At 47.1% G+C, this 19,507-nt stretch overlaps 1 long non-coding RNA gene across 1 annotated transcript; it reads left to right on the plus strand.

Moving 5' to 3' along the window:
• The first annotated feature begins 322 nt into the window (after nt 1-322).
• LOC113427668 (uncharacterized) lies at nt 323-8,568 on the plus strand. The gene is made up of 3 exons (XR_003372884.2): nt 323-623; nt 5,085-5,225; nt 8,401-8,568. It is a non-coding gene; the product is annotated as an uncharacterized LOC113427668 (long non-coding RNA).
• The last annotated feature ends 10,939 nt before the right edge of the window (nt 8,569-19,507 follow it).

Raw genomic sequence — 19,507 nt, forward strand, 5'->3', positions numbered from 1 at the left:
ACCAAGCCCTCTTGCTGAAGAGTTAAGTTCCCAGCTGAGGTTGGGTGCTTCTCATTTCCTGTTCATGCACTGGGACACATCCTGAACATTCTGGCTTTCTGGCTGCCTCCATGTTTCCTCATCTAGCCATCACTTTCACTCCTGGCCATAATGGTGTACGGCAGAGATGGACTCTGCTGAGCCCCAGCTGTGACCCGTGACATCCAATGGCTTCAGTCACTGTACACTTTGTAATTCCAACATGCAAACATGTGTTGCAATCCAGGATCCTATTTTGCAACTCAGAATCCGGGAAGGAGCAGCAGCCCCAGCTCTGCCCTACGCGAAGCCCAGCTGCAAACACGATGGGCCTCTGTTGATAAAGATCTCGGTTACCTGCCCCACCTATTTGTCCTATCAAGGGAAAAGCTAACAATTGACAGGGTTGAGAAAGATACCTTGTTAGCTTTCCATTTCTCCTGCTTCCTCAACAGCCTTCGCACTTCCTCCAAGCAGGACTTAAATACCCATCCCTCTGGCCCCAACTCTCACTCCCAGCACCATGAAGGCTGCTCACGGCTTCCTCCTCCTTCTGGGTCTCCTCTTCCTCTTCACAGAGCTTCCCCTTTCGAGGGGACAAATGGGTAAGGGGGGGGAAACACCCCCATGAAGCAACTATTGCCAACCCTCAACGCATCTTAGTCTTTCTGAGGGTTTCATCCAGTTGATTCTGCTAGAGAGATACAGAGAGGGGGGGAGAGAGAAAGGGAGAGAGAGATGCAGAGAGAGAGATGCAGAGAGAGAAAGGGAGGGAGAAAGAGCGAGGGAGAGACAGGGAGAGAGGGAGACATAGAAGTGGTAGGGAGAGAGGGAGGGGAGAGAGAGACATAGAGTGATAAAGAGAGGGGAGAGAGAGAAGGGAAGATAGAGAGGGGGAGAGATACAGAGATACAGAGAGAGGGGGAGGGAGGAAGAGAGGGGGAGAGAGTGTATGATATAGAGAGGGGGAGAGAGTGACATAGAGTGATATAAAGAGAGAGGGGAGAGAGAGAGTAGGGAGAGGAGAGGAGAGGAGAGGAGAGGAGAGGGGAGAGAGAGACATAGAGTGATAGAGAGAAGGGGGAGAGAGGGGAAGATAGACAGGGAGAGGGGGAGAAAGAGATACAGAGAGAGGGGGAGGGAGGGAGGAAGGGGAGAGAGAGACGGAGCATGATATATAGAGAGGGGGAAAGAGAGAGGGAGAGAGAGGGAGAGGGAGAGAGAGTGATATAGAGAGAGGGGGAAAGAGGGGAGAGATACAGTGAGAGAGATACAGAGAGAGAGAGAGATGAGGGAGAGAGAGACATAGAGTGATGTAGAGAGGGGAGAGAGGGGAAGATAGAGGGGAGAAGGGGAGAGAGAAAGAGAGAAGAGGGAGGGAAGAAGAGAGGAGGAGGAGAGAGAGAGACATAGAGTGATAGAGAGAGAGAAGGGCAGAGAGAGGGGAAGATAGACAGGGAGAGGGGGAGAAAGAGCTACAGAGAGAGGGGGGAGGGAGGAGGGGAGAGAGAGACATAGAGTGATATAGAGAGGGGAGAGAGGGGAAGATAGAGGGGGAGAGGGGGAGAGGGAAAGATACAGAGAAAGAGGGAGGGGGAAGAGTGGAGGAGAGAAAGAGAGAGACATAGACTGTTATAGAGAGAGGAGGGAGAGAGAGAAGGGTGTTGTGGTTCCTGGAGGTGTTTTTTTAACAACCGGTTCTCTGCCCTAAGGACTGACTGTGTGGGCGTGGCTAGGGGGGGTCCTGTGGCTGGGTGGGAGTGAGTGACATGGAGTTGGCCACGCCCACCCAGGTTTTGTGGCTCCAGGTGTTTCCTTTTTCCCTGTGGGAAAAGGGTCCAAGTGGGTCTTTGAGTGTTTAAGGTTGCAGCCCCACCCCCGTGCTAGGGGTTTGCCCGGACCCCCTTAAGGAAGAGCCAGAAGAGAGATCAGCAAATGGAATGAGAGAATTAAGGGGAGGGCGGGGCAAGGGAGGTGCAAGGAATCAGGACAACGGGTTAGGTGGCCCATAGAGGGTGGATCCAAGCCCATAAATGAGAACCTGGATGACTCAAGTTCAGAACAATCTGGCCGCCAGATAAAGAGCGGTGCAAAGTCCCTTATTTTGCAGAGGGGAGTGGTTTGGGTGGTTTGATCTTTTATTTATTGACGCAACGATTCTCAGTACTGCTGTGTTGGGAGCCAACTTCAAAAGGACAGTTAATGTGACTCTGGTTTTCAAGAGACCTTCATTGTTCAGCAATGGGCCACTTAAAATAATTATTTTACACACCACCAAATGAGAAACATTCATGTATTGACCCTTTAACTTTTTTTAAAAAAATCAGGTTTTTTTTATATTTATATATAAGCATTTTGAATACAATGTATTATCCGGGCATACCATTTTAGAAAAGAAAAGGGAAAAAGAAAAAAGAAATAGTAACATATATACTGATAGCAACAGAATGATTCTAACCATATTTATAATTATACTAGCTCGATATAGTATAATAGTTTTTGGGGAGGAAAATAAGGGGGGGGGATTCTGCCTCTGCCTACCAGCATCCATCGGTATTCATCTGGCTAGCGTCCTGTCAGTGTGTTTGGAAAGTGAAACAGTATTTGCTGTGTGAGCAAGGAGGAGACAGCAAGGAGTCTGGGCGTGGCTTAGCTCAACTTCTTCTGTACTAAAGCTGCTTGGTGCTGTGAAACTGAAAGTGAAAGTGAAACTCCTCTCCTCTGTTTGCACTTTGCTTTGGGAAGAGATTTCCTTTCAGTTGGGGAGGGGGAGTAGAACTCCTTAGCATCAGAGCGTGTTAATAATAATAATAATATAGGAAATACTCTCTAAATACTCTAATACTCTAAATGCTCTGATGGCCACTTGGAAAAATCCTTTCTTAGTGAGCACCTAGAAGCCAAGAGGAACATACGTGCCAAATTTTAGGCTTTACAGTTCTTGAGAGTTTGCGATGATGCATGAGTGGCATTTCGCTTTAATATAGAGAGATGAGCTTATTTGTAACACTATTGATTATACACTGCTCAAAAAAATAAAGGGAACACAACAATAAGACATCCTAGATCTGAATGAATGAAATATTCTTATTAAATACTTTGTTCATTACATAGTTGAATGTGCTGACAACAAACTCACACAAAAATGATCAATGGAAATCAAATTGAGCAACCCATGGAGGTCTGGATTTGGAGTTACACTCAAAATTAAAGTGGAAAAAAACACTACAGGCTGATCCAACATTGATGTAATGTCCTTAAAACAAGTCAAAATGAGGCTCAGTAGTGTGTGTGGCCTCCACATGCCTGTATGACCTCCCTACAATGCCTGGGCATGCTCCTGATGAGGTGGCGGATGGTCTCCTGAGGGATCTCCTCCCACACCTGGACTAAAGCATCCCCCAACTCCTGGACAGTCTGTGGTGCAATGTGGCATTGATGGATAGAGCGAGACATGATGTCCCGGATGTGCTCCATTGGATTCAGGTCTGGGGAACGGGCGGGCCAGTCCATAGCATCAATGCCTTCATCTTGCAGGAACTGCTGACACACTCCAGCCACATGAGGTCTAGCATTGTCGTGCATTAGGAGGAACCCAGGGCCAACTGCACCAGCATATGGTCTCACAAGGGGTCTGAGGATCTCATCTCAGTGCCTAATGGCAGTCAGGCTAGGTCTGTTGAGCACAGGGAGGGCTGTGTGGCCCCCTAAAGAAATGCCACCCCACACCATTACTGACCCACTGCCAAACTGGTCATGCTGGAGGATGTTGCAGGCAGCAGAACGTTCTCCACGGCATCTCCAGATCCTGTCACATCTGTCACATGTGCTCAGTGTGAACCTGCTTTCATCTGTGAAGAGCACAGGGCACCAGTGGCGAATTTGCCAATCTTGGTGTTCTCTGGCAAATGCCAAACATCTTGCATGGTGTTGGGCTGCAAGCACAACCCCCACCTGTGGACATCGGGCCCTCATACCATCCTCATGGAGTCTGTTTCTGACCGTTTGAGCAGCCACATGCACATTTGTGGCCCACTGGAGGTCATTTTGCAGGCCTCTGGCAGTGTTCCTCCTGTCCCTCCTTACACAAAGGCGGAGGTAGCAGTCCTGATGCTGGGTTGTTGCCCTCCTACGGCCTCATCCATGTCTCCTGATGTACTGGCCTGTCTCCTGGTAGTGTCTCCATGCTCTGGACACTACGCTGACAGACACAGCAAACCTTCTTGCCACAGCTCGCATTGATGTGCCATCCTGGATGAGCTGCACTACCTGAGCCACTTGTGTGGGTTGTAGACTCCGTCTCATGCTACCACTAGAGTGAAAGCACCACCAGCATTCAAAAGTGACCAAACCATCAGCCAGAAAGCATAGGAACTGAGAAGTGGTCTGTGGTCACCACCTGCAGAACCACTCCTTTATTGGGGATGTCTTGCTAACAGCCTCTGCTTTCCACCTGTTGTCTATTCCATTTGCACAACAGCATGTGAAATGGATTGTCAGTCAGTGTTGCTACCTAAGTGGACAGTTTGATTTCACAGAAGTGTGATTGACTTGGAGTTACATTGTGTTGTTTAAGTGTTCCCTTTATTTTTTTTGAGCAGTGTATTAGTATACTTGAGGTTATAAACATTGTTCATGTTTAACTTATACCTAACAATGCTTTTTCTTCATCTAATTTCAACCTCCTTTCTCTAACCATTGATAAAACCTATTCCACGTTAAGTAATACTCTGTATCAGTGGTGGGATTCAAATTTTTTTACTACCGGTTCTGTGGCTGGCTTGGTGGGCATGGCAGGGGAAGGATACTGTAAAATCTCTAGCCAGAGGTTGGATTTGCCGGTTCTCCAAATTACTCAAAATTTCTGCTACCAGTTCTCCAGAACTGGTCAGAACCGGCTGAATACCACCGCTGCTCTGTATCTCCCTTATCTCTTATTTTCAATGTCAGTCTATCCTTCTCTGCACAATCCAACATTTTTTGGTTTGTTTAGTTTGGCATAATAAGCTGACATAGAACAAAAAACAAATACATCCCACAAACCCCTGGAATGTTCTCCTTTTCAGTGAAGCCTGGGGGGTGTCCCAGGGCAGCTCCAAACTCCTTCCAGCCTTGTGTCCAGACATGTGAAAGTGACGAAGACTGTTCAGGGAAGCAGAAGTGTTGCCTTTTTGCTTGCAACGTTCAGTGCATGGATCCCATCTAAGGTAAGAGCATTGGGTCTTATACCACTCTGTAGAGTTTCATAGATCCCAGCATGGACTGGATCCAAGCGGAACTCTCTGGAATCCTTGAAACTTCCATCCTTCTTGGATCTGTCCTTGGATGAGCCAAGACCCAAGTACGATGGTGAGGAAAGGAGACCATCTGTTATGGCCCACCAGAGGAGCTGATGGCCAACTCGGACAGTGAGGAGGTTGGGGAGGAGCATGGGCGAGGCCTGGAGTCTGGGGAAGGCTCTGACGAGGACTCTGCATCAGAGGCAGAGATGGGGCCAGGGCCGTCCGACAGTTATCAGCTGCTTTCAGAGTTGGAGGTCAGTGGGGAAGAAGAAAACCTGGAGCCTGTTCCCAGTGTGCGCATGCACAGAGCTGCCAGGAGAAGGGAACAGCTAAGGAACAAGGGTTGACTCAAGAGTAAAAGCTCAGGTAGACAGAGAATGGCCCCTCCCAGAGGGAATAAAGAGGAGCGAAAGGGGAGTGGGGCTTTGCAGGAGACAATTAGTTCATTTAATTAGTGTGAAGATTTGTTCGTGACTCTCAGAGATTCCTTGCCAAGTATTTCCTTGGACAGCATTGCACTTGGAAGCTATTGGCCTGGCAGCTTTCCAAGTCTGATAAGGTTTGTGGTTGTAATTCACCCTTGAAAGACGGTTTGCCGGGACTTTGCTGGATGGGAATGATAGGAATTCACATTAGCCTAATAAAAGGGATTTTATCGGGACAAGGAATCTGCTTCGTGGTTTTGTGAAGCCTAAGTCAGAACATGATTCAGACCTTCTCCGGCCATTAGAGACCATGCAGTGATGGCCAGTCCCACCTCAGAAGGAGGGCCAGAGAGGGTGGGGGAGGGGAAGTTCTGAGCCTCCTGAAGGGAGGGTCCGATTCTGTCTTAGGAAGATTGGGGTGGGGGCTCTTGGACTGCAAAGTCTTTCCTCTTTGCCCCCTTGAGAGAAGGAAGGCCCCCATCCTGCCACTGAGTTGACATTTATGGAGAAGGCTTCTGAATCAAGGACAGCACCCAAAACACCCACAATCAATGCTCACCACAGTTGTCATTTATTTATTTTATTTACTTTTATTTGTCAATTGCTTACAAGATAATAGGTATAAGTAAAAACATAGTTATGAATACATGGATACATATAAGAAAAAATAAATAAAAGAAACAATAGGACAGGGACGGTAGGCACGTTGGTGCGCTTATGCACGCCCCCTACAGACCTCTTAGGAAAGGGGTGAGGTCAATAGTAGACAGTCTAAGGTCAAAGTTTTTGGGGTTTGGGGAAGAAACCACAGAGTCAGGTAGAGTCTTCCAGACATTGACCATTCTGTTGCTGAAGTCGTATTTCCTGCAATCAAGTTTGGTGCGATTAACCTTGAGTTTGTATCTATTGTTTGCTCTTGTGTTGTTATGGTTGAAGCTGAAGTATTTATTGACAGGTAGGACATTGCAATGTATGATTTTATATACTATACTTAGATCGGACCGAAGGCGGCGTACTTCTAGCTTTTCTAGGTCTAGAATTTCAAGTCTGGTGGCATAAGGTCTTCTGCAATGAGTAGAGGAGTGGAGAACTCTTCTTGTGAAATATTTCTGGACTTTCTCAACTGTGTTAATATCAGATGCGTAATGTGGGTTCCGGACTGATGAGCTGTATTCGAGCATTGGTCTAGCAAATGTTTTGTATGCTCTAGTTAGTAGTGTGATATTACTAGAGAAAAAGCTACGCAGGATTAGGTTAAAAACTCTTAACATCTTTTTGGCTATGTAGTTACAGTTAATTAACTATGTAGTTAAGTTTGTAGTTAACTATGTAGTTTACTGAGAGCCCACTGGAAGAATCCCTTTCAGAAAACCATGCTAGGGATTCCTACAGACAAAATGATGCCCCCGTATTTATACAATTCTGGAGGGCAGGGAGGAGAAAATGATATAGTCATACATAGGTAATAGATGATGCAAGTGTGAATATTCATAATTAGCAAGTCTCAAGCTTCTTTCCTGCCCTTCCGCTGTTATTAGTCTCAAGAAAGGGAGGCTCATCCCATCTTATTGTACACCTGTTGTGCATTAACAATAAAGGTTTGAAAATGAAATTGAGTTATTGTCTTAAAAAAGAGAAAGAAACATAGAACTTCTACTGCCACAGTAATTTTGATAAACCTATTGAGACCCTCAAGGTTACTCCAATTAACACATATACCATCTATATCCCACTCCTCCAAGATGTCTATGGAGATTCTGCCTCATCCAGGTCATGGTTGCCCCAGAGGTGCTTATTTTTTTTCAAGAGGCAACTGGGCCTTCTGGTTTTTCCTTGAAGACATTTCGCTTCCCATCCAAGAAGCTTCTTCAGCTCTGACTGGATGGTGGGGAAGGGAAGGATTTATGCTCCTTGCAGAGAGCTGGTCATTTGCCTCCTTTTAGAGGGTCATTAAAGTTTAAAAGACAAAGGCCGCTCTTTAGCCTTTTGGGCAGAAAAACTGCTTATGAAAGAGGGTTAAGAGAAAGGTCCCATTAAAAGCCCCTTTTCTTAACAGAGGGATGTAGACATCATCTATCTCCAGTCTACAGCACTGTCCTTTCAGCGGTTCCACATCCATTTGCACCAGTCAGGTGTGAGGACAATGCCTTAGAAGCAAGTCTTCTAAATTTGGGATGGGAAATAGAAGGTGGAAGATGACTCAACCACATTCCTTTTCGAGAGTCAAGGAAGTTGTTTCCTGGAGGAACTGGAGGTAAGTGGGGTTGGACCACGGGATGGACTGGTGGGTGCAGGGGAGGGGGGCTTTGATTTCTCTTTTGGAAAGGGAAAACCTGGAACTCTCTGCTTCAGGTTTTCCCAGATGTGCCCAAATGACAACTCTAGTAAAATGGACCTTTGAGAAAATGCCTGTCTTGGAGTTTATTGGTTTGGAGCTGGTTAGCTGGAACACTGACAACACATCAGCTTCCAGGTGGCCTCGATGACTCTCTATAAGGATGCAAATGTCCGGCTGTCTGCAAGGAATTGAAGAAAGCACCTTTGGGTTTTCTTCTTTCCCCTTTTCCTTCTTGTGGGTAGGAAGGACCTGGTCCTGCCATTTACTGGATATTTTTTGAGAAAGTTTCCAGTGGCTTCAAGAGATCCCTCATGCCTGACTCTGTCTCTTTTCACAGGACCCTTTGGGTGGCAACTGGATCTTTCTGCATGAACTTCGCCTTTCCAAATTGTGGCTAGTGGTCCAACTTGACCCAAAGACCCTTCTTCTGTCCTGGAAAACCTTCTCCAAAACACACCGAGGTTCATTCCTTCTTCTCTTCAATAAAGCATTGGATTCTGGCCTCCCTCTCGGTCTCTTGTGTCTCCTTCTGCCCCTTTTCCCTCCTTCCTCTCCTCCCCCCTCCACAAGAGCAAGAGGGGCTGAGCCACAGAGCGTCTTTCCAAGAGAGAGGGGAGGAGGAAAGATCCCTGATGGGCCAACCTCCGAGAAAGTAGGCCCAGGTTGGGTGAAGAAATGACAGAATAACACAATAACAGAAGTTGGAAAGGACTTCTAGTCCAGGGGTCACCAACCTTTTGGACCTCAGGGAACACCAAACTCATAATTTTAAATCCCACTGAATGTTGACTGACGGTGGCTTGCTGACGTTGGTGGGAAAGTGGCTCCCATATTCCAGAGCTGCAGGAGTCACAGGACTGGCCTTTTGGTCACCCTGGAGCAGCTGCTCCTCCACTGGGGTGTACTGGCCTGCCATGGACTGGACTAGGAGCTGCTCCGGGATGACCAAAGGGCCAGTCCTGTGAGTACTGCAGCTCTGGAATATGGGACCGACTTTCCCACCAACGTCAGCAAGCCACCCCGGGGCGGATTTCCCTCCCCTGCCGTTGGTCTTGCCTTCCAGTTCCAGCTCGCCTGGCTCTACTCAAGGTTTGCACTCAGCCGAAGGGTGGGGGCCAGTGGGTGGGCAGGCCATGTGGGCAATGCAGCCTTGTGTTCCTGTGCAGCCTGGATTAATTGCTTTGGGGGGGGACATTTCTCTGCGGACCACCAAATTTTTCTCGCGGACCACCAGTGGTCCCCGGACCACCAGTTGGCGACCACTGTTCTAGTCCAACCCCTTGCACAAGCAGGAAACCCTATACCATTTCTGACAAATGATGAGCCACGGTGGTGCAGTGGTCAGAATGCAGTACTGCAGGCTACTTCTGCTGACTGACTGCAATTTGGCAGTTCGAATCTCACCAGGCTCAGGGTCCACTCAGTCTTCTGTCCTTCCCAGGTGGGTAAAATGAAGACCCAGATTGTTGGGGGGAAGAGGCTGACTCTGTAAACTGCTTAGAGAGGGCTATAAAATGTGAAGCGGTATATAAGTCTAAGTGCTATTGCTACCTTCCTGCTTATTACATTTCCTTCCTTCCTTCCTTCCTTCCTTCCTTCCTTCCTTCCTTCCTTCCTTCCTTCCTTCCTTCCTTCCTTCCTTCCTTCCTTCCTTCCTTCCTTCCTTCCTTCCTTCCTTCCTTCTAAAGAATGACTCAGCCTTCCGTCCTTCCCAGGTGGGTAAAATGAAGACCCAGATTGTTGGGGGCAAGAGGCTGACTCTGTAAACTGCTTAGAGAGGGCTGTAAAGTACCATGAAGCAGTATATAAGTCTAATGGCTATTGCTATTTTCCTTCCTTCCTTCCCAGTATTTTCCTTCTTTAAAATTAAAACCATCCTTCCTTCCTTCCCAATGATTAGAATGCAGTATTGCAGGCTAATTTTGCCAACTGCCAGCAGTTCGATCCTGACTGGCTCCAAGTTGACTCAGCCTCCCGTCCTTCTGAGGTGGGTAAAATGAGGAGCCAGATTGTTGGGGGCAAGAGGCTGACTCTAAACCGCTTAGAGAGGGCTGTAAAAGCACTGTGAAGTGGTATACAAGTCTAAGGGCTATGGCTATTGCCCAATCTCTTCTTAAAAACCTTCAGTGATGGATGTCTATGGAGATTCTCAGTTACCCAGGTCATGGTTGTCTTAAAAGACACTTTTTTCAAAAGGCAGCTGGACTTTGTTTTTCCTCAAGGGAAAAAAAAAAACATAGCCAAGTTACCTTTGGAAAAAGCACCTGTGAGACTCCAGTGGAGGAAGAACCTACAAGTTCTGGAGGCAAGTTGTTCCACTGATTAATTGTCCTCACTATCAGAAAATTCCTCCTTAGTTCTAGGTTGCTTCTCTCCTTGGTTAACTTCTACCTGTTGCTTCTTGTCCTGCCTTCAGGTGCTTTGGAGAATAGCTTGACCCCCGCCTCCTCCTCTCTGGGCCAGCCCCTCAAATACTGGAATGCTGCTCTCCTGTCTCCCCTGGTCCTTCTCTTCTTCCCTAGACTAGCCAGGCCCAGTTCCTGCAACCGTCCATCGTGTGTTTTAGCCTCCATTCCCCTCATCATCCTGGTTGCTCTTCTCTGCTCTCTTCCCGGAGTCTCAACATCATATTTTTTATATATATTGTGGCAACCCAAACTGGATGGTTCACTGGGCAGGGATCCTGTTGGGCTCTTCTGTCTTCCCCTGTTGATCCTCTGGGCCACAGCACATCCTGTTTCCCTTGCACTGGGCCAGAGAACAATGGTATCCGGTACCCATCAATGCACAGATTCAACTGCCAAACTGTCGGTCAGTTGAGGCAAACAAAGTGTTCCAGGACACAATGAGATTTCTATCAAGTGCATACAGCTCATCGACGCAAAGCCACTACAATGCATGTGCCAGAACAAAGGGCATCCCCACAGCAAGGTGGGATCAGGGACTCCCTGCCCCAGATCAGACACCGAGCTGGCAGGCCAAAGACACCGCCCGGAGGGACCTCAGCAGGGAGAATGGGTGTCCAAGGAGCCATGTTGGTCTCCATGGCTACACAGTCAAACCGCTGCTCTTTTTCCTTCTGGCTTTCAGATGGTTTTAGATTACCAGCAAAAGAAAATCTTTGTAGCTCAGGGTTGAACTGAGGGGTCCTTGGGGGTCTCTGAGCTTAGTGGTTTTGAGATTACAGTGTGACTAAATGCCAAAGGCACACAGACTGCTGTTCCCTTCCCACCAAAGGGGTCCCTATTTTTCTACTTGCACTTTTTTTAACCTGCTTTCAAACTGCTAGGTTGGCAGAAGCTGGGACAAGGAACGGGAGCTCACTCCGTTATGTGGCAATGCTAGGGATTCAAACCGCCGAACTGCCGACCTTTATGATCGACAAGCTCAGCATCTTAGCCTCTGAGCCACCACATCTCTTTTATGATGGGTAGCTTACACCATCCTAAAAGCAAAGAGAGCCAACATGAAGGCATTAATATAAGATTCTCAGAAATTAAATAAGTTAGGATCCAGAACGCAACAGGGTGGAGGTGGGATTTTAGGTCTCCAACCGGGATATGCTCCCTCGTCCAAAAAAAGGCATTAGCAATAAAAACCTTCCATGCAGGAATGGGCGTATGGCAAAATACGTGTCTTCCTGTTTACGCTTTCATCTTGAGATCCACACGATATTACAGAAGGAAAACAAACTTTGATGAGAACCCATTAGGTCAGTGATTCTCAACCTCAGTGAGTTTAAGGTGGGGGGACTTCGATTCCCAGAATTCCCAGGCCAAGGGGAATTCTGGGAATCGAAATCTACCTCTCTTAAACTTGCTGAATCCGTGAGAAACAGGGATTTGGAGGAAGAGGGATGGGCCAAAAATTAGGCTCAACTCAACTCACCACGCTTGTAGATGTAGTAAGCTTTCACAGCTAAGGATGGGTACCACGTTACAAAAACAGATGAATTTGGGGAAAGGGCAGAGAAGAGTAACTAAGATGGTTAAAGAACGGTGGCAAGGAACTGGGTATGGCCAGTCTAGAGACAAGAGGGACTGGGGGGGACATGATAGCAGCCTTCCAGGGTCTGAGGGGCTGCCCCAAACAAGAGGGAGGCCCCACCTCTTCTCCAAAGCACTAAAAGGGAGGACAAGGAGCAGTGGGTGGAAACTAATCAAGGAGAGAAGCCACCTGGAATTAAGGTGAAACTTCCTAGCAGGGAGGACATTTACTCAGTGGAACAGAAGTTGCCTCCAGAAGTTGTGGCTGCTTCATCCCTGGAGGTTTTTAAGAAGAGACTGGAAAGAATTTGTCTGAAATTGTATAGGGTCTCCTGCTTGAACAGGGGGTTGGACTAGAAGACCTCCAAGGTCCCTTCCATCTTCTCTTCCCTTCCCTTCCCTTCCATTCCATTCTATTCTTATTCTACTCTACTCTACTCTACTCTACTCTACTCTACTCTACTCTACTCTACTCTTTTTTCAATTAATTTCTGTTCTATTCTATTCTGTTCTGTTCTGTTCTATTCTCTTCATTCTATATTCTACATTCTACATTCTATTCTATTGTGTTCTGTTCTGTTCTATTCTATTCTATATTCCTATTCCGATTATCTATTCCATTCTATTTCTCTATTCTATTCTATTCTGTTCTGTTCTGTTCTATTCTCTTCATTCTACATTCTATTCTATTGTGTTCTGTTCTGTTCTGTTCTATTCTATTCTATTCTATATTCCTATTCCTATTATCTATTCCATTCCATTCCATTCCATTCTTCTATTCTATTCTATTCTGTTCTGTTCTGTTCTGTTCCGTTCCATTCCATTCCATTCCATTCCAGTCCTCTATTCTATTCTATTCTATTCTATTCTATTCTATTCTATTCTATTCTATTCTATTCTATTCTATTCTATTTCCATTCCATTCTAATTCTACTCTACTCTGTTCTATAGATCCATCATAGAGTCCAGCAACTGTTCCCCTCTCAAGCGTCCAACTCCACTCACAGGAGCCTCCCCTGCCCTCCACAGTGACGGTCAGATGTTCTGTGACCCCACGAGAGGCTTTGCCAGACACCTCCTGCCCGGTGCGTCTGCCTGGGACCGGAAGCCTGGCCAGAAGACTTTCTTCGTGGCCCCCGCGAGTGTCAATGTCAACCTCTCCTTTTCCCCCAAGCCACGTCCTGGTTCTCCTCCAAAGGATTCTTCTCCCTCTCTCCCCCTCCCTGCAGCATGATTGTCTGGGCTGGGCTGGGCTCGAGTGTGGAAAAGTCACCTTTGAAGTTGGAGAGGTCTGGGATATAAAAAGCCAGCGGCGGTTGAGGGACAGAGAGAATCGAGTCTGGAGGACACCATGGGACCTTTGGGCCTCCCGCTCTTCCTCTTCCTCTTCTTCTTCCTCTCCACGGGGTGTGCTCTGTTCCCCATCACCCTCCCCGTGGGAACTGTCAAGTTTTCTTTAGGTGAGTAAGGATGCAAGGGGTTTTTGAGAGCTTCTCCGAGCTGGGTGGTTTTCCAACAGACCCAAAGGTGCTTTTCCAAAAGGCAACTGGACTGGGGCTTTGTAGTTTTTGTTTTTTTTTCCCCTTGAAGATGTTTTGCTTCTCCTCCAAGAAGCTTCTTCAGCTCCTCTAGAATGGATGAGGAGCAAAACGTCCTCAAGGAGAAAACAAAATCCAGTTGCCTTATAAAAAAAAAAAAGCACCTTGGGATAACCATGACTGGGATGAGTGAGAACCCCCGTAGGTATTTTCCTGCAGATAAAGTAAAGATGGACATCCTTCCCTCTTCTGCAGCTTGGATCCGGGTTCTCGGGGTGTCAGCTTCAGCCCTGAGCTTCCTGTGGCTGCAGGGACCTTCCTCTTGTCCTGACACTGACCGCCGGGATGAGCAGCCCCTCCCCCCAGAGACTGTACAGCCCAAAGTTTGTGGGTTGCAAATAGGCGGTGTGATCTTGCCGTTTTCACTGTTTTTGCTTTTTGCATTGTTTTTCATCCTTTTCGGGAAGGGGGGTGACTTTTGCAAGCTGCTCCAAACCTCTTCTGATCAGAGCAAAAAACTCAACCCCAGGGAATAAATAAATCATGCAAATTGGGTAAATTCCTGAAGTGCTTAAGTGGCAGGAAGACAATATCTCATTTAAAGAACGATCTAATCTAAGGGGGAAATTTCTCAGGAGTGAAAACAAGTTGCAGAAGACCTTATGCCACCAGATGCGAAATCCTACACCTAGAACACCTAGAACTACGCCGCTAAGTATGGTATATAAAATCATACATTGCAATGTCCTACCTGTCAATCAATACTTCAGCTTCAACCATAACAACACAAGAGCACACAATAGATACAAACTCAATGTTAACCGCACCAAACTTGATTGCAGGAAATATGACTTCAGCAACGCAGTGGTCAATATTTGGAATCCTCTACCTGACTCTGTGGTTTCTTCCCCAAACCCCAAAAACTTTAACCTTAGACTGTCTCCTATTGACCTCACCCCTTTCCTAAGAGGTCTGTAGGGGGCGTGCATAAGCGCACCAACGTGCCTACCATCCCTGTCCTATTGTTTCTCTTATTTTTTTAATTTTTCTTATATGTATCCATGTATTCATAACTATGTTTTTACTTATACATATTATCTTGTAAGCAATTGACAAAAATAAATAGATAAATAGATAAATAGATAAATAGATAAATAGATAAATAGATAAATAGATAAATAGATAAATAGATAAATAGATAAATAGATAAATAGATAAATAAAATTAACCAGTGGAACAGCTTGCCTCCAGAATGTGGATGCTTCAACCCTGGAGGTTTTTCTAGAAGAGACTGGACAACCATTTGTCTAGAAAGATATAGGTACAGATACAAATACAGATAATCAGAGTTGGAAGGGACCTTGTAGGTCATCTAGTCTAACCCCCTGCCTAAGCAGGAGACCCTACACCATTCCTGACAGAGGGCAGCCCAGTCTCTTCTTGAAAGCCTCCAGGGATGAAGCTCCCACAACTTCTGAATAACAGAATAATAATAGAGTTGGAAGGGACCTTGTAGGTCATCTAGTCCAACCCCCCCCCAACCCAAGCGGGAACCCTACACCATTTCTGACAGATGGAAGTCCAGTGTCTTCTTGAAAGTCTCAAGTGATGGCGCTCCCACAACTTCCGAGGGGAACTTCTGTTCCATGGGTTGATGGTTCTCCCTGTCAGAAAGTTTCTCCTTATTTCCAGGTTGAATCTCTCCTTGTTCAGTTTCCATGCTTAGCTTGTCTATCAGAAAGGTTGGCAGTTCAGCGGTTCGAATCCCCAGCGCCTCATCACGGAGTGAGCTCCCGTTCCTTGTCCCAGATTTTGCCAACCTAGCAGCTCGAAAGCATGTAATAAAAATGCAAGTAGAAAAATAGGGACCCCTTTGGTGGGAAGGGAACAGTGCTACGTGCGCCTCCGAAGGCGTTTAGTTCTGCCAGTCACATGACCACGGAGACGTCTTCGGACAGCGCCGGTTCTTCTTCGGCTTTGTAACAGAGATGAGCAGCGCCCCCTAGAGCCAGAAACGACTAGCATGTATGCGCAAGGGGAACCTTTATCTTTTACCTTAATGTAGCATAGAAAGAAAACACAAAAGTAAATGGTGGGGAAAATATGGAAGGGAAAAGGGAGCGAAAGAGAAGAGAATAAAGGGGGGAAAGGCATTGACTTGCGACTCTCAAGGCATTGGCATCAAACCTCAACTTTATACTTTTACGTAGTCGTATAAATGAGCCATTTCTATAACAACCAATCTTTCTAATATTGGCAAAACCCAAAATCAAGGTTTCATTTTTCCCCATCTCGCACACAAAGTCCAGAAGCGATTTCCAAGTACAAATAAAAGTATTAATTTTTTTTTCTTTGATCAATGTAGCCACCTCTGCTAACTTCATCAATTTTTGCAGCTATTCCTCCATTGTGGGGACCGAGATGAGCTTCCATTTATCTGCCTCAAGGGGTGTTGGCTACGACTTATGACCGTGGCAGCATCCCCATGGTCACATGATCAAAATTCAGGTGCTTGACCTGTCATGCCCCTATCAGAGTTTGAATCCGAGGAGGAAGACGAGCAGCTGACAGGGAGCGGGAGTGTGGCTCCGTTGGCTGTGGAGGAAACTGGGGAGGGGCAAAGTCCGGCTGGGCAGAGCAGGGAAGAGGGAGAACAAGGGAGAGGGAGTTCAGAGGAAGACCCAGGCCCACTCCCTCTTCATCCTAGGGAGGAATGCAGAAAGGAGCAACGTGGGTTGCGTGGCTTACAGGGGAGGAAAGGGCCCTGATTACCTTCATTAGGCACACCTGTGAAGAGTTTAAAAGAGATGCATGCAGAGTGCGGCAGCTGCTGGGAACAAACATGGGCGTCCTCCCAACCGGGCTGAATTACTGCTATTCCTTCACATCTGGACTTCTTGCTCCTGCCCTGTCAGACTAATTACCTCATCTTGCCTTGATTGGACTTATAGTTACAGTTTTTGTTGACCATGTTTTGGACTTGATTCTCTGCAACCCAAGGCTATTCCTGGGAGAGTTTTTCTCCAGCCCAGAAAGTAACCAGGACATTGGGGGCAAAGTTGGAGCTAATAAAGGGACTCCTACTGATTATCTGACTGTGTGGCCTTTGTGCCACGCCCCTTTGGGTCATCACATGACCCCTGGTTCATATTTATGACGGTGGCAAAGCCTGGGGTCATGTGATCCCCTTTTGCAACCTTCTGACCTTCCGTGCTCCATCACTAAAGACCCCCCAAAAGAGACTGGACTGCCCCTTGTCCAGAATAAGGTCTCCTGCTTGAGCAGGAGGTTGGACTAGAAGACCTCCAAAGTCCCTTACAAATCTATCCATTCTAATGTTCAAATGAAGTTGGACACAGGCAGCCTCCCCACCAAGGGTGTGTGACCCAAGAGTTGTGGGCCGAGGCAGATGCCACTTGCCTTTGGGGGAAAGGACAGGCCTGAAATGATGCAACATCTCCTGCTTGAGCAGGGGGCTGGACTAGAAGACCTCAGGGGTCCCTTCCAAAACTATCCTTCTGTTATTTGGCTTTCGCAGGTGCCTGCCCCCAGGTATGTCCCCCCCCCAGCCCTCACTCCCTTGCCCCTCTGCTCTGCCCAGCCCCTGCCTCAATGCCACCTCCGTCTTGCCCCATCCAGTGCGACGTTCGCGATGCCAGTTGCCCGCTGAGCCGGGACCCTGCCAGGTACTGCAACCACGCTACTTCTACAGCCCGAACCATGGGCGCTGCCGGGTTTTCTTCTACGGCGGATGCCAGGGCAATGCTAACAACTTCAGGAGCAGAAGCGAATGCCACAGAGTCTGTGGCAGGAGCCAGCCAGGTAAGCCAGGTGAGGTGGGCCCCGCAGCCAACACACACATTACACCCTGAAGGCGCCCGGGAGACACTGCCACCCCTGTGCTTGGCCCGGGAGGAGGGAGGTGGCTCCCAGCTTTCAGCCCGGTTGGCACAGAGTTTGGTACAGTGGTAGCCACATCTGACCCTGGGTTCCACCTGGGTTTTATGTATTTTATTTATTTGGGAATTTAATATTGTCACCTGTTCGCACATGACAACTGAAGGTGGCTTACGGAATAAAAAACCTCATATAAAAACAATACAACTAATAAAGTGTCAGATAATAAATTAATATCATAAAATCCCCACCACCCCCTCTCCATCTCCCAATAAACAACTGTCAAGAGAATCATTTGGGGCTCCAACTCCAAGAATAAATCAAAAGGAGATCCAGATAGCTGTGAGGAAAGAAGAAAATATTTATTTCTAAAAGCCAAACGGTTGGCCTTTAGGGGCAACTGCAGAGAAATGGGGTACAGCAGGAGATTTTTATAAGGGGAACATGTCCAGGGGTGTCGCATGCTGATTCTAGGGTGACACTTGAGTGGTGTGTGGGTTTGTGTGTGTGTGTGAGAGAGAGAGAGTTTGTTCTTGGGAACATGCAATTCACAAGGAACTGGAAGCTTCTAATTTCTTTGGGAGGCATAATTTAATTGGTTGTGTTTGCAGACCTTATCCCTTGATACGTTGATTAGGTCTGGGTAACTTATTTGAGGAAGTTTGAGTAAAAGATTTTCCCCAGTTTGCTATTTTTATTTGATTAATTTAGTTTTCAGCTTGGCCATCAATTATCTAGTGGAGACACCAATTCTGAGATCCCTGCATATTGTGTTAATATTTGAAGGGAAGATGGAAACAGTATAAAGTGTAAAATATATTTCGATATAAAGCTTCTCATATAACACCGAGTCAGAAGATCATTTAAAAGCCATTTATTAGAGTATTCTGACAAAGATCTGTCTCACGGTTACTACGAGTGAGCGACGTGCCACCTATATTATACCTGCGTGTTTGGATTTTCTTGCCAAAATGGAGAGCCTTACTTTTTGGTTTGATAAAACCTTATCATCATTTTAGAAAGAGAGAGAAATCCGATAAATTTAAAATACAAAGTAAGTATGTCAATTAACAATTTACGAAATCCATGTCATGCGTCCCTCCCCAGCCAGACCCACCTCCCCTGCCCTTTAGCCAGTGGTGGGATTGGAATAACTGAACCATCGGTTCTCTGGCTAGTTAGGCATGGCCAGTTGGTCATGGGACTGGGTGGGTGACGTCACTCATCACACTCAGCCCCGCCTCCTGGCCACTCACCTGAAAGGCAGAGGTAGGATTCAGCTGCTTGGGGTTAATCCCACCACTGGCTGGTCCTGCCCCTGTGCATTTTTGGGCGGTTTTGGGGGGCTTGGGGGCATTTTCAGGCCATTTTTTGGCTCAAGAATGTCCTGAAAACTGGCCTGAAAATGGTCAAGCACCAGGCCAAAAAACAGCCCAGAAAACAGGCTGAAAAATGAGCAGGGGCTGGGTTAGCCAGTGGTGGGATTTGCCGGTTCACTGAACTGCACAGAATTTTAACAACCGGATCTCTGAAACCGGTGCGAACCAGCAGTAGCAGAAAGGATTGGGGTGAAATTTGGGGGGAGGGTCTGCCAAAGAAGGCTGCTGGGAGGGTGCAGGGTGGGTCTGAAGGCCAATTCTGGGGGTGGAAGCCAAGAGGGGCAGGGCCCCTTCCCTGTCCTTGCCCAGGCTGCCTGCTTAGTGGGTCCCCAAATGGATCGTGTGCATTTGGTATCTCTGAGTGGGAATGTTTTCGGAAGGGGAGAGCACCTTAGCTGAGCCACGGCGAGTCCATTGGGCCTTCCCCACCAGCTTGTGGGTCTCACACAGGGATTGTGGGTCTGGCCACAGAATGCCAAGAGAGCTGTGTCAGAAACAAGCAACGGGAACATAAGTAGCTTCCAGCAGAAACTTTATGGCAGTCACGACTTATGATTCTTCATTTATTGACCATTCAAAGTTACAATGGCACTGGGGGGAAAAAGGGACTTAGGACCATTTTTCACACTTATGACCATTGAGGC

The sequence above is a fragment of the Notechis scutatus genome, chromosome 3, assembly GCF_049901735.1.
Source record: "Notechis scutatus isolate UNSWTSFEM ecotype Mainland chromosome 3, rNotScu1.2, whole genome shotgun sequence".
NCBI lineage: Eukaryota > Metazoa > Chordata > Lepidosauria > Squamata > Elapidae > Notechis > Notechis scutatus.